The following is a 12,307-nucleotide window of genomic DNA, read 5'->3' on the forward strand; positions in this document are numbered from 1 at the left end:
TCCATGATTGAAATGTTTGTTTGTTTTTTTTTAATCCATGATTGAATTTTTTGTTTTTTGCTTTTTTTGTAACCCATGATAGAGTTTTTTGTAATCCATGATTGAATTTTTTGTAATCCATGATCGAACTATTTTTTTCTTTTTTTGTAATCCACGATTGAATTTTTTGTTTTTTTTGTTTGTTTTTTTTTGTAATCCATGATCGAATTTTATGTAATCCATGATCGAATTTTATGTAATCCATGATTGAATTTTTTGAAAATTTGTGATTTTTTTTGTTTAATCCATGATCGAATTTTTTTTTGTAATCCATGATAGAATTTTTTGAAAATTTGTGATTTTTTTTTTAATCCATGATAGATTTTTTTGAAAATTTGTTTTTTTTTTTTTTTAATCCATATTATTCAAAGAGAAAACGAGAGAGATGATGATTCTGAGGCCACCCTATCCCAGCCATATTATTCACATATCGAGTCCCAACAGCAACAGTGTAGGGATGAGCACGAAATACTGTAAATTAAATGTTGAATGGCGGTTCATGCAGGGAAAGAACATATCAACATTCGCATATTCATTCAAAAACATGAAAATTCTTAATGGAGTACCCTCATTTTTTATTGAATTCCTAAAAACCAATATTTATAATGAATTTTAATAATTTTTTCGGATTTTTTTGAAGCTTTATTCTGACCGATTCACCCGATTCCGATCCGGATCGTCGATTCGCCGATCCGGATCGGTTTTTGAAAAGCCCGATCCGAGTCACCGATCCGGTTTTTAAACCATTGCTTTCTTCCGTTCAGCCACTTAATTTAGGTCAAGTGAGCCACTTATCATTTGGTTTTTATCTCTCAAATTATTTTATTTTTAGTTTTTATTCTACAAATTGTATGAATAAGAAATTTGGTATTTACCATCATCTCAAAGGGACGTACTTTAAAAAAAATATTAAAAAGAATTTTTTGATAAATTATAAGACCCAAAATACCATTTAAATCTTTTAGGGGTAGTTTGGTTATTTTATTTTTTGGAGAGTATTTGTTTTATATTTTTTACAGGTGCAAGCTTACGAGAGAAGTGGACATCCAAATTTTGGTTTCAAAATATTTTGTAGAAAAAAAAAAAAAAAAAATAGTGTTGAGACATAACATTGTGATTGAGGGCAATATCAGCCGTCTAGCCATGATAAACGGTTGGATATGGGAAGTATATAAGTTTTATGTACTAGGAGAGGCATAAAAAGCTTGGCCATAAATGAATAGTGAGAGAGTTAAATAGATAATCATAGAAAAATTTCATATAAAACTCTAATTCCTTTTATTATTTCGCAGGGGTAAAAGAAAATCTTAAAGATTTTGTCATATCCCTTCATTTTTTATCTCCCTCTTTTATTGACTTTTAATCATAAAAAATATAAAAAAATATCTCTTTATTTTTACTTCTATATCTCGTTAGACTTAAAGATTAAAAATATTACTTAAAAGCAAAAAGTTTCATCTTTTCTATCTTACAGCCGCCTGGATCCTTTTGATCATAAATTTTTTATTCAAACAAAATCTAAAATAACACCATCAACCCTTGTATGGGTTGATTAAGTGTAAGTTTTGTTTTGTTATATTTAACATTTTTATTTTTTTTCTCTCTTTCCACCAGCACTTTCTTTACCCAAACTCCCTCTCTCTCTCTACTGTCTCTCTGTCCAAATTCCTCGCTGTCTCTGCCCAACTCCCTCTCTCTCTTTCTTTCTCTGCCGGATTCCATCTCTCCCTTTCTTACAAGCTTTTCTCTCACTAAATTTTCATTCTATTTCACTAAATCTTCGTTCTCGTATCATTTGAATTGCATTCGTCTCCTTTTTTACCTCAACCATAATTCGACTTCCATTTCCATTAAAAACGAGAAAGGCAAGATCCCTTTTATGGAGCAGCAAAAGAAGAACGCAGAATCTCGTAATTTTTAACTAATTTGTGGGTTTCGAGAATTTTTGCAAACGAACAGCAAGTTGTTCTAAGGATGAGAGCAAAGTCGTTAACATGAAACACGGAGAGAGAAAATGGCTTATTATGAGTGTGAATAAAAAACCAAACAGGGACGAGTCAATTGCAGGAAGATATTTACGATTGAAAAAGCCTGCCAAGTAGAGAGAGAGCACTCCAAACGAACAATGAGGAACGAAGCCAGATCACTTTATTCCTTATTTTGGAAGCTAACAATGTGACAGTGCAGAGAGAAGCAAAGTGAAAGTTTAGAGAGAGAGAGAGAAAGTGTAGAGAGAGGTTAAGAATGTGACCATGTAGAGAGAGAAAGTGCAGAGAGCTTTACTCTGCAATAACAATGTGAATTTGCAGAGAGAGAAAGTGTAGAGAGAGGCTAAGAACGTTACAGAATAGAGAGATAAAGTTGACAATGATTATTGTGTTTGGTTAAGAATGTGACAGTACAGAGAAAGTGATTATTGTGTTTGGGCACACTGGAGTGGGCATCGGGATCGGATTGCAGGACTTAAAATTAAAATCAAGGTGCGTGTATCCAAAATTAGGGTTGTAAGGTCCAATTACTTCTGAATCTCGTCTTTATAATTCAGATGATACAATAACGAATATTTAGTGAGATAGAATGAAAATTTAGTGAGAGAATGGAAGTTTGGGTGACAAAAAAGCCTGTAAGAGAGGGAGAGATGAGTCCAGGGAGAAAGAGAAAGAAAGAAAGAGAGAGAGGGAGTTGGGCAGAGAGAGATGGAGAGGAGTTTGGACAGAGAGTTGGTAGAGAGAGGGAGTTTGGGTAGAGAGAGTGCAGGCAGAGAGAGAAACAAAAATTACTGTTAAAAAGAAGAAAACAAAAAATAATGTTAATCAATACATACAAGTGTTGAGGGTATCATTTTAGATTTTGTTTGAGTTAAAAATTTATGGTCAAAAGAGTCCAAGGGGCTGTAAGATAAAAAAAGATGGATATAGTTTGCTTCCAAGTAATATTTTCGATCGTTGGGTCTTAAGAGATAGAGAAGTAAAAAATAGGGGATAAAGAGATATTTTTTAAAAAAATTAACTTCAAAATTTTTTTTTACACCATTTTAACCAAAAAACTTGTTAAAAAAGTTTTTTGGTTGAAATGGTATAAAAATAGCTAATTTTTATGGTCAAAAGTCAATTAAAGAGGGAGATAAGAGATGAGAAGGTGCGATGAAATTTTTAAAAGTTTTTTATGCTGCTTGAAAGAAAATTGAAATAAAAGTCTACCATGAAATAATATGAAGAATTAAGATTCTATATAAAATTTCTGAGACCAGGCAAAGAGCTCAAGAACTATGGCTCTTGGGCACTCAATCACACGCCCAACTGATGGCATAAGCCCTCTCCTTTCAATTGGCTCAAGAAAGGTTCAATTTAGTAATGGTGGGTCGAAACCCAACTAAGTTATTGCGAGTTTCCGATGAAATACAGGGAAAATGTGCCCAAAAAATTCAGGTAAGGAACTTGGTGGTGGATTTATCAGCTAATTTAGATGGTGGTTGAGAGAGAATTGAGCAAGGAATTGAAGGATTAGATATTGGAATTCTGATAAATAATGCAGGTGCAGCATACCCATATGCTAGATTCTTTCATGAAGTTGATTTAGACCTGTTGAATAATATCATTAAGGTTAATGTAGAGGCTGTTACAATGGTTACAAAGGTGGTGCTTAATGGAAAGCTAAGGAAGAAGAGAGGAGCCATCCTTAATATTGGCTCTGGTTCAGCTTCGGTCTCACCTTGTTTCCCTCTTTATGCTGTTTATGCTGCTACAAAAGCGTAAGAATGCTCACACTCTCGTTTTCTTTGTTGGATTCATTTGCTGGTGATATGCATTAAGAGGTTCTTCTATGAGAGATTTAGAGAGAGAGAGATCATGTATTTTGACTTGGTTCGGCCATCCTAAAAATCAGGTCGGATTGGTGAATCGGCCAGTTTTAACCTCAAACAATATTAAAAAAACCCTAAAAAAAAAAAGCATGTTTTAAGTTTCCAAAAATATTAGGGGCAGTACCTTAAAATACATGAAAATTGAGACAATATTTGCCTGTTTGGTTTTCTGTTGATTATTGAATATTTCAGGATTCTCAAACTTGATTATTGAATATTTTAGGATTCTCAAACTCTAAAATTCTTGTTGAAGATAACTTTTCTCTCTATCAAATTTGGTTGTGGCACTTAGTAGAGAAACATGGTTGCCAGATCCAAATAAAATATAGAGAATGGTATGAGTTCAATGAAAATTTAAATGTTGTTTCCTTAAGCTTAGAAATTTAAATGCGTCGCGCTCTTCTTTTTTTTTATGTTTATATTTTCATATAATTTTGGATTTGATACAAAATTAGTTTCATTTTTAGCAAATATCACTTGCACAGTCTTTTACTTATCCAAAAAAAAGGAAAAGTTTGTAAGAGCCGAGGCTCTAAACAATCAAATTAGAGCCTACATCAAAATTTTCACTAGAAGAGGTTGTTTTGATGCCCAAATATCCTCAAATTGATCATCTCAACATCAAAATGCATGGATTTGAGAAAAAAATGGATTTCAAGTTATGAAAATAGTGTATTTTGTAATGCATTTTTGGACAGTTAATTTTCAAGATTTTCAGGTTTTCATTAATCTATCACTCTACACTATTTTTTAAGCTTTAAACTTTATAAATAAAATGAAAATATATTTTAAGGCTATCACAAAGATTTCATGTATTGAAACCACATTTCTCGATACTATTTGAAGGTAAGCTCTAATTTGATTGTTTAGAGCCTACCTTTAAATAGTGTCGAGAAATATGATTTCAATACTGAAAATCTTTGTGATAGCCGTAAAATATATTTTTATCTTTAATTATAAAATTTAAAGCTTCAAAAATAGTGTAGATCGACAAATCTATGAAAACCTGAAAATCTTGAAAATTAGCTGTCCAAAAATGCATTACAAACACTATTTCCAAAACTTGAGATCCATTTTTTTCTTATGTTCAAACATCTTGATGTTGAGAAGATCAATTTGAAGATATTTTTTGAACATCAAAATAACCCCTTCTAGTGAAATTTTTGAGGTAAGTACGATTTCCAAAAAAAAAAAAAAAACTCATAGCCTTTTTATGTTGTACGTGAAAAAATATACCGCTATTGAAAAGAGGAGAGTATGATGTAATGATTTTGAAGGGTACAAAAATTTTTACGTGGGGAAGGGATATGCTATGGGCTAGCTAACGCGTACTTTCAAATTTCAAGAGGACAAAAGCATTTAAATTTCAAAAGGGCAAAATAATTTAATTTGTAAAATCAATGCTTAAATATTTTATATGTAATTTGGATTTTTTAATGATGATTTGTAAGTTTTTCTTGCCATGTGCCCTAGTTCTGTATTTTCCTTTTTTTTTAGAATTTCCTTAAATGTCTCCCACTACAAATCAATTTTTTTTAATCCACGTTTTATAGTGTTTTTTTTTTTTTTTCGTTATTTTATTTGGACTTTTAAGGTTGTTTTTAGAGAAATTATCAGAAATATATCTTAATCTTCATCTAATTAAAAAAAAAAAAAAACCCTCTACTTTCATAAACTCGTCCACACATTTTTTTTCCTCAATTTTAGCATTTTTTTTACCAAATTCATAAACCTCGTCCACATTTTTTTCCCCTCAATTTTAGCATTTGTTTTTACCAAAATAGCTTTTCACGATAGTCGTATTACTGTAATGACTACTGTATTACGATACTTTAAATATCGTAACGGCTAGACTAAGCGTTGCGGTACTTTAAGTACCGTAATGATCAGGCTAAGCATTACGGTACTTTAGAGACTGTACTACTCATGGGATCTCTTTTTCCCTCATTTGCCACATCTAAGCATTACGATATTTAAAGTATAGTAACGCTTAACGTGATCATTACGGTACTTAGAGTACCAAAATGCTTAAACTGGTCATTATGGTACTGAAAGTACCGTAACGTTTAACCTGGTCATTAATGCAATATTTATTACGGTAATACGACTACTGTGAATGTTATTTTGATAAACAAGTATATCAAATTTGAGAAAAAAAAAGTATGGACGAGATTTATAAAAGTTGATGGTTTTTTTCAATTAAATAAAAATTAAGGTATATTTCTGATAATTTCTCTTGTTTTTACTTTAGCTTGCTTTTTACTACGTTTATTTAATTTTTATCAAATTTTTTGAATTTAATTTTTAATATTAAGGCCTTATTTGGCCCCGTGCACCATGCAAGTGAGTCCATTCATACTCACACGAGCTACGCAACTCAGGCAGGGCCCAGTCCCCGAGCTCGAGCCTAGTTTTTTAACCTTGATTCTTAGTTGAGGACGCAAAGAGTAGTACTTGTTATATGGACCTTTAAAAAGAGAAGTACTTGGCACCTTTTTTGTTATTCTATTTTCAAGTACTAGCAAACATACCACAACAAGCTAATGAACTTTTATTATATGTTAGCAGTTAATAACATCTAGATTTTGATTGCAATAACACTATGTTATACTATTGAACTTGTTATAATGTTAAGAGTTTTTTAGCCTGGTTATTAAGAAAATATTACTAGTATGATGTGTATTAGCTCCTCTCAGTTACCATGTTCTTTATTTCAGAATTGTTCTTATTATCATCTATGTTTTGTTATGTTACTCTGATTCTCAATAATAAATGCATTATTAAAACTTCTTTATTTCAGAATGTTCTAATTGTTATCTATGTTTTGTTATGTTATCTCTGATTCTCAGTAACAAATGCATTCTCAAAGCTTCTTTATTTCAGAATGTTCTTACTGTTATCTATGTTTTGTTATTTTACCTCTGATTCTCAGTAACAAATGCATTCTCTATAACTTATTGTATCCGTCCTCCTTGAAAAATTTTCATGATTTGGGTTCTCCTGTAACCCAAAAAAGTGCAGTAACTAAAAAAGAAATAAAATAAAAAACATAACTTGAAAGCTCTAAGCATCCAAAAAATGGAAAAGATGATATTGAGAGAGTATTTTTTAGAAGAACAGGAAAGAAGAGAGAAATATTTTTGTCGTACCCTTTAAGATACTGCAAAAATGACCTTTTTCAGGCAATCCCATAGTAATATTAGGAGAGTGTCAAAATTCTGATGGTATTTAGAACTATAAATGAATTTTTTAGTAAACTATGAAATAATGAAGCCCTTGGTGTTGGAAAACTCAAACTTCGAAAGGGGTGTTTTGGTCATATTGTCTTTCAGGATTTTGTAGTATGCTTTAGGAAATTGCATGCAGTGCTTAAGAAGGTTTAAGAACGAAAGAAATTTCCGGGAAATGGAAATATGTTAGCCTGTAGATACTTTATACAGGGTTTGAAATTGTGGAATATAGTTGAGAATCATGATTTGATTGATCATTTGACTATAGAAGATACTACAAAATTCCTATAGGTGAAAATGAACATTTATTTCGCTTACCCTTCCTCATCACCATCCAAACTTCCTCGTCTGATCACAGTTGTCCGGTCGTATTTTTATTTTCATTTTTTTTATTAATCGAAATGATCTAAAATTTAGAAAGTGTGTACATCTTAGTGAGGTGCACCTAATAAAAATATGAAAAAAATTATTCACAAAATATAAATTGATCAAAATACCCCCATAAATTTTCGAGGGTATTTTGATTAATTTATATTTTACAAATTATTTTTTTTTTTCATATTTTTATTAGGTGTTTCTCACTAAGATGTACACGCGCTCCAAATTTCAAACAATTTGGATTTATAGAAAACAGTGAAAAATGAAACAATACCGGTCAACTGTGACTGTGTGATGAAGTTTGGATGGTGATCAGGGTAGGTGAAATCACTGTTCATTTTCACTTATAGGCGTTGGGAACAGTTTTCCTTTGACTATAATCCCAGCACTTGCTTCATGTAGCTAACTTTCACATGTAATAGTACCTAATTGATTTCCTATAATTTATTTCTTATGTGTGATTTCCCTGTTAGATATTTTTCTATAGTTTTGGGTACCAAGTAAAATGGTTGTATTTTATTAGGCTTATTAAGTTAAAAATTCAGGTCGAAAATGAAACTCCTTAGATTATGTGCAGGTACATTGACCCGTTCTCAAGAAGCCTATATGTGAAATACAAGCAACATGGAATTGATGTACAAAACCAGGTTAGCTACTTCTTCCTTATAAAATCAATCCTAGGATAACTTTGGCTAGATCGCCCCGAAAGCCACAGATTGAGTGTGAAATAATTCTGCAAAGGGTTCTGTGACTCATCTTGGCTAAGGTACTCAACCCTCGCCCCTTGTTTAAGATGAGTATCTAGGCTGAATCCAAGTAGACTCCACCTAGTTTTATGCACACCTTTTTTATAAATGCAAGGTTTTAAGAAACACCGATCTGGAATGAAACCTAGACTCTCCACACCAGCTACTTAACCTCGACCCCATCATGATTTTCTATGTGCTTCCCAACCCTCGCAGCTTTCGACTTCCCGATGTGGGAAAAATTTGTTTTTTGCATAGTTTGCAGTTTCCACAAATTTGTGCATTCGGGCAAAGGTCAAGAGGCTGCTGGTTTTTGTTGTGTGAAAAACTTTGGGCAAAGTTCTTTGTTGCATTTGGGCGAGTGTAAAGAAGCTGGGTTTTCTAGATTTTAATGCATGAAAACTCTCATATTTTTAAATTTTTTTAGGGATAACGTGTACGGTTATAAATTGCAGTCTCTCTCTCACTTTGAATTCCCACCCCTATCTCCTCTTTTATCTAGGCTTATGGTGCAAAGGTTGGGACCTTCTCTCTCAAAATTTGAAAAACTTCCTTAAAGTGAAAATTTTAGCATCGATGGATCATTTCCTGTTCTGGTGGTTCTGTTCTCTCTTCGTTACCATCCATGGTTCAGGTGGTTATGACCCCAGTGGACTGTGGTCTTCCATATTTCATCAGAGTATGGTATAATTTACGTTCAAACTCTCTTAAAACCAAGCTGTGTTACTAAGCAATCAAGTGATCCAAGCTTTTTTACGGTGATTACAGATTCCCTTATTCGTGGCCACGAAAATGACATTGATAAAGAAATCCTCTCTGTTCATATCAACTCCAGATGTTTACGCAAGAACATGCTTGCGTTCGATAGGATTCGAATCAAGGTGCCTTCCATATTGGCCACATTCCCTTCAAGGGTGCTTTACAAGTATGCTACCAGAAGCATTTCTAGATCGGTGGCTCTTCAAATATTTTCTCGGCATACGTAAGAGGGGGCAGATGAAAGACTTGATGAAGAAAGCATGAAAATGAATTGCTTCTTGCTCTATAAAATTAGCAAGTCACTTAAAATTTCTCTACACTATAAACCAAAACCCGGTTGTAATCTTCGTAGGTACTTCATGGGTGTGGTTTATGTAAGGCCGAGGCCCTAAACAAAAAAAATAGGGCGCACCTTCAAATATTGCCGAAATATGTTGTTTCAATATTAAAAATCTTTATTATAGCCTGAAACTTCATTTTCATCTCTAATTATAAATTATAGTTAAAAAATAGTGTAGATCGAGCATATCTATGAATATTTAAAAATATTTGAAAATTGACAGTTTAGATAATACATTCTATTTCTCATGTCCATATATCTTGAGGTTGAGATGAACTAATTGAGGGTTTTTCAGTATCAAAACAACCTTTTTTAATGAATTCTTTAGATGCGCCTTAATTTGATTGTTTAAGGCGTCTACCTTTATGTAAACTTTTTACATGATGTGCTTTCTACCAAGTCAAGCTTGCTTTATCTGTAACTTTGGCAATCTTTGAATCGATTGTTGAAATGTTTACCCTGTGGGCAAGATCTACTACAATCTCAATTGCCAGTTTTGGGCACAATACAATAAGAGAGTTTGCATGTACATTTTAGTTTGGCACCTCAGAAACTTTCAAAGTATAGATATAAACCCACTTTTAGTAGAATTTCACTAGAACAAATTGATTTTCTAAAGGATAATTTGACCATCAATTACACTTGAAAAAATTGATGGGCAATGCATCTCTCTCTCTCAAAATGATGTGCAAGGCATCTCTCTCTCCCCAAGAAATAGGATGTGCAAGGCAGCTGCATATCTCTCTCTCTCTCAATTACAGCAATGGCTGAAATGCTAATGGTACTTCGATGTTTGAACATAGCTCCCATACTTATTACAAGTAGCTGAAATATCTTGATGAGACCATTTACATTGGGTATAAGAAAGTCACAATTACTTACAACCAATCGATGTAAAATTTGATAGCTTGGGTATGTCACAAAGTTTGAAAAATTTTCTTTTAAATTTTGATTTTGGTCAATGAAATAAATGCAACCACCCAATTTCACATCCAATTGTCAAGATTAAATGTGACCACCTTATATTAAAGGTAAATGGTCTCCTTATATATTTTCTTTTTATAAAACTCCATTTTGGGTTCCTTTAATTTTCATTCAGCTATGTCATCTAAGGTCAACTTTTTGGCAAACTTTCATGATCTAAGATCTATAAACTATTAACAGGGTCACAACATAAGTACCCAAAAAAAAAGCCCACTGCACTATTATCATCATTCATGTTTTTTTCGATTATTCGGGGTTGGATACACTAATCATATTCCACCATTCCACTCTATCAAGGGTCATACTCTCTGTCAAACAATTAGTCATCATATTATTTCTTACTACTTTGTCTATATCCTTTGGGGACTTGCATTTGCCCTTTCAAAGCCTTCTACTTGAACCAATCGCTACTCCTAAGTGGTATTGTTCTACGTCGATGTTGCACATTCTAGATCTACTTTCCCTCATTTTATCGTCTATTGGAGCTATTCCTAAGTTCCATCAGATGTATTCACGCCGAATTCTATGCATTGTTGTCTTGCCATTCATCCATCATCCTCATCTCAACTACACTCATTCTATATTAAAATTGTCTCTAGACCACCCAACATTCTGTCACATAAAGCCTGGTGAATCTTATAGTTGTCCTATAGAACTTTCCCTCCATTTTCATTAGTATGCAGCGATCATGTAAGACCACAGAAGCACATATCCGTCTCGTCCACCCAACTCTAATTTTATGAACAACATCTTCCTCGATCTCTCCTTTCTCTTAGACTATCGATCCAAAGTATCGAAAACAATCTCTTTTAAGTACTTATTAGCTATTGATCTTAAATAAATCCTTGTTTTTGCTCATATTATTACTAAGATTGCATTACATATATTTTGTCTTAATCCGTTGAATTTTAAAACCTTTATGGGCCATTAGGGGTATGATATTTGCAAAACTCGATTATGCATCAAATCCTGGGTATACAAATTCCAATATTTGTAAAACATGGTTTTATGAACAATGTCATTTGTGTAGCTTCTTGATTAACTTGGAGATAACAAATCCCTTGTTTGGCTCATCTAAATGTAAAACTAGGTTTTCGTAGTATAATATTATTATATTAAAAATATATCAATACTAATATTAAAGATGTTGATGATATTTCGTAGAAAATAATAACAATAACAATAATAATACATATAAGTAATTATATTAATATCACAATTAGAATAATTATATAGTAATACAATATTATTTTATTAGTATTGATATCATATTATAGCATTATTATATTATAATATTGTTATAATACAATTGTACTAATACTGATAATGTTGATGATATTTCATAATAAATATTATAAATAATAAGATATATAAAAATATTATAATTAATAATATCATAATCATAATAATTATCTAGCAATATAATATCATTTATTAGTATTAATATAATATTAAAATATTAAAAATATCATAATAAGATACAATTATGTTAGTAATAATATAATATGATACTAATATATTAAGATAATAACATGTATTTTACATTCTTTTTTATCTTGATCATTGCATAATCTGACCCTTTAATAAAATATATATAAATGATCACTATTTTAATATTAATATTTTAAATAATAATTACAACAACAACAATAGCAATAATACACAAATATTACAATTATATAATAATATCATAATTCTAATAATTATATATTCATTTCATTTCATTTTATTAGTAGTAATATAATATTATAATATTAATAAATGTCAAAATAAAATCTATAATAGTTGAATATTTATGTAGTACGATATTAATATATTATGATAATACCATGATATTATAATAAAAATTGAATGATATTATATGTTAGGATTATAGTAAAATATTATTATATTATAATATTAAATTATAGTTGAAGTAGCAGTATTAGTAATACAAATAATAATAACAACAAATATTAAATATAAAATA

At 31.3% G+C, this 12,307-nt stretch overlaps 1 pseudogene; it reads left to right on the top strand.

The window, feature by feature from the left end:
• Window positions 1-2,033: 2,033 nt before the first annotated feature.
• On the top strand, window positions 2,034-9,278 carry LOC18441980 (very-long-chain 3-oxoacyl-CoA reductase 1-like; annotated as a pseudogene).
• Window positions 9,279-12,307: the final 3,029 nt, after the last annotated feature.

This window comes from Amborella trichopoda, chromosome 6, assembly GCF_054954075.1.
Source record: "Amborella trichopoda isolate Santa Cruz 75 chromosome 6, AtrichopodaSantaCruz75HAP2 v2.0, whole genome shotgun sequence".
Classification (NCBI taxonomy): Eukaryota; Viridiplantae; Streptophyta; class Magnoliopsida; order Amborellales; family Amborellaceae; genus Amborella; species Amborella trichopoda.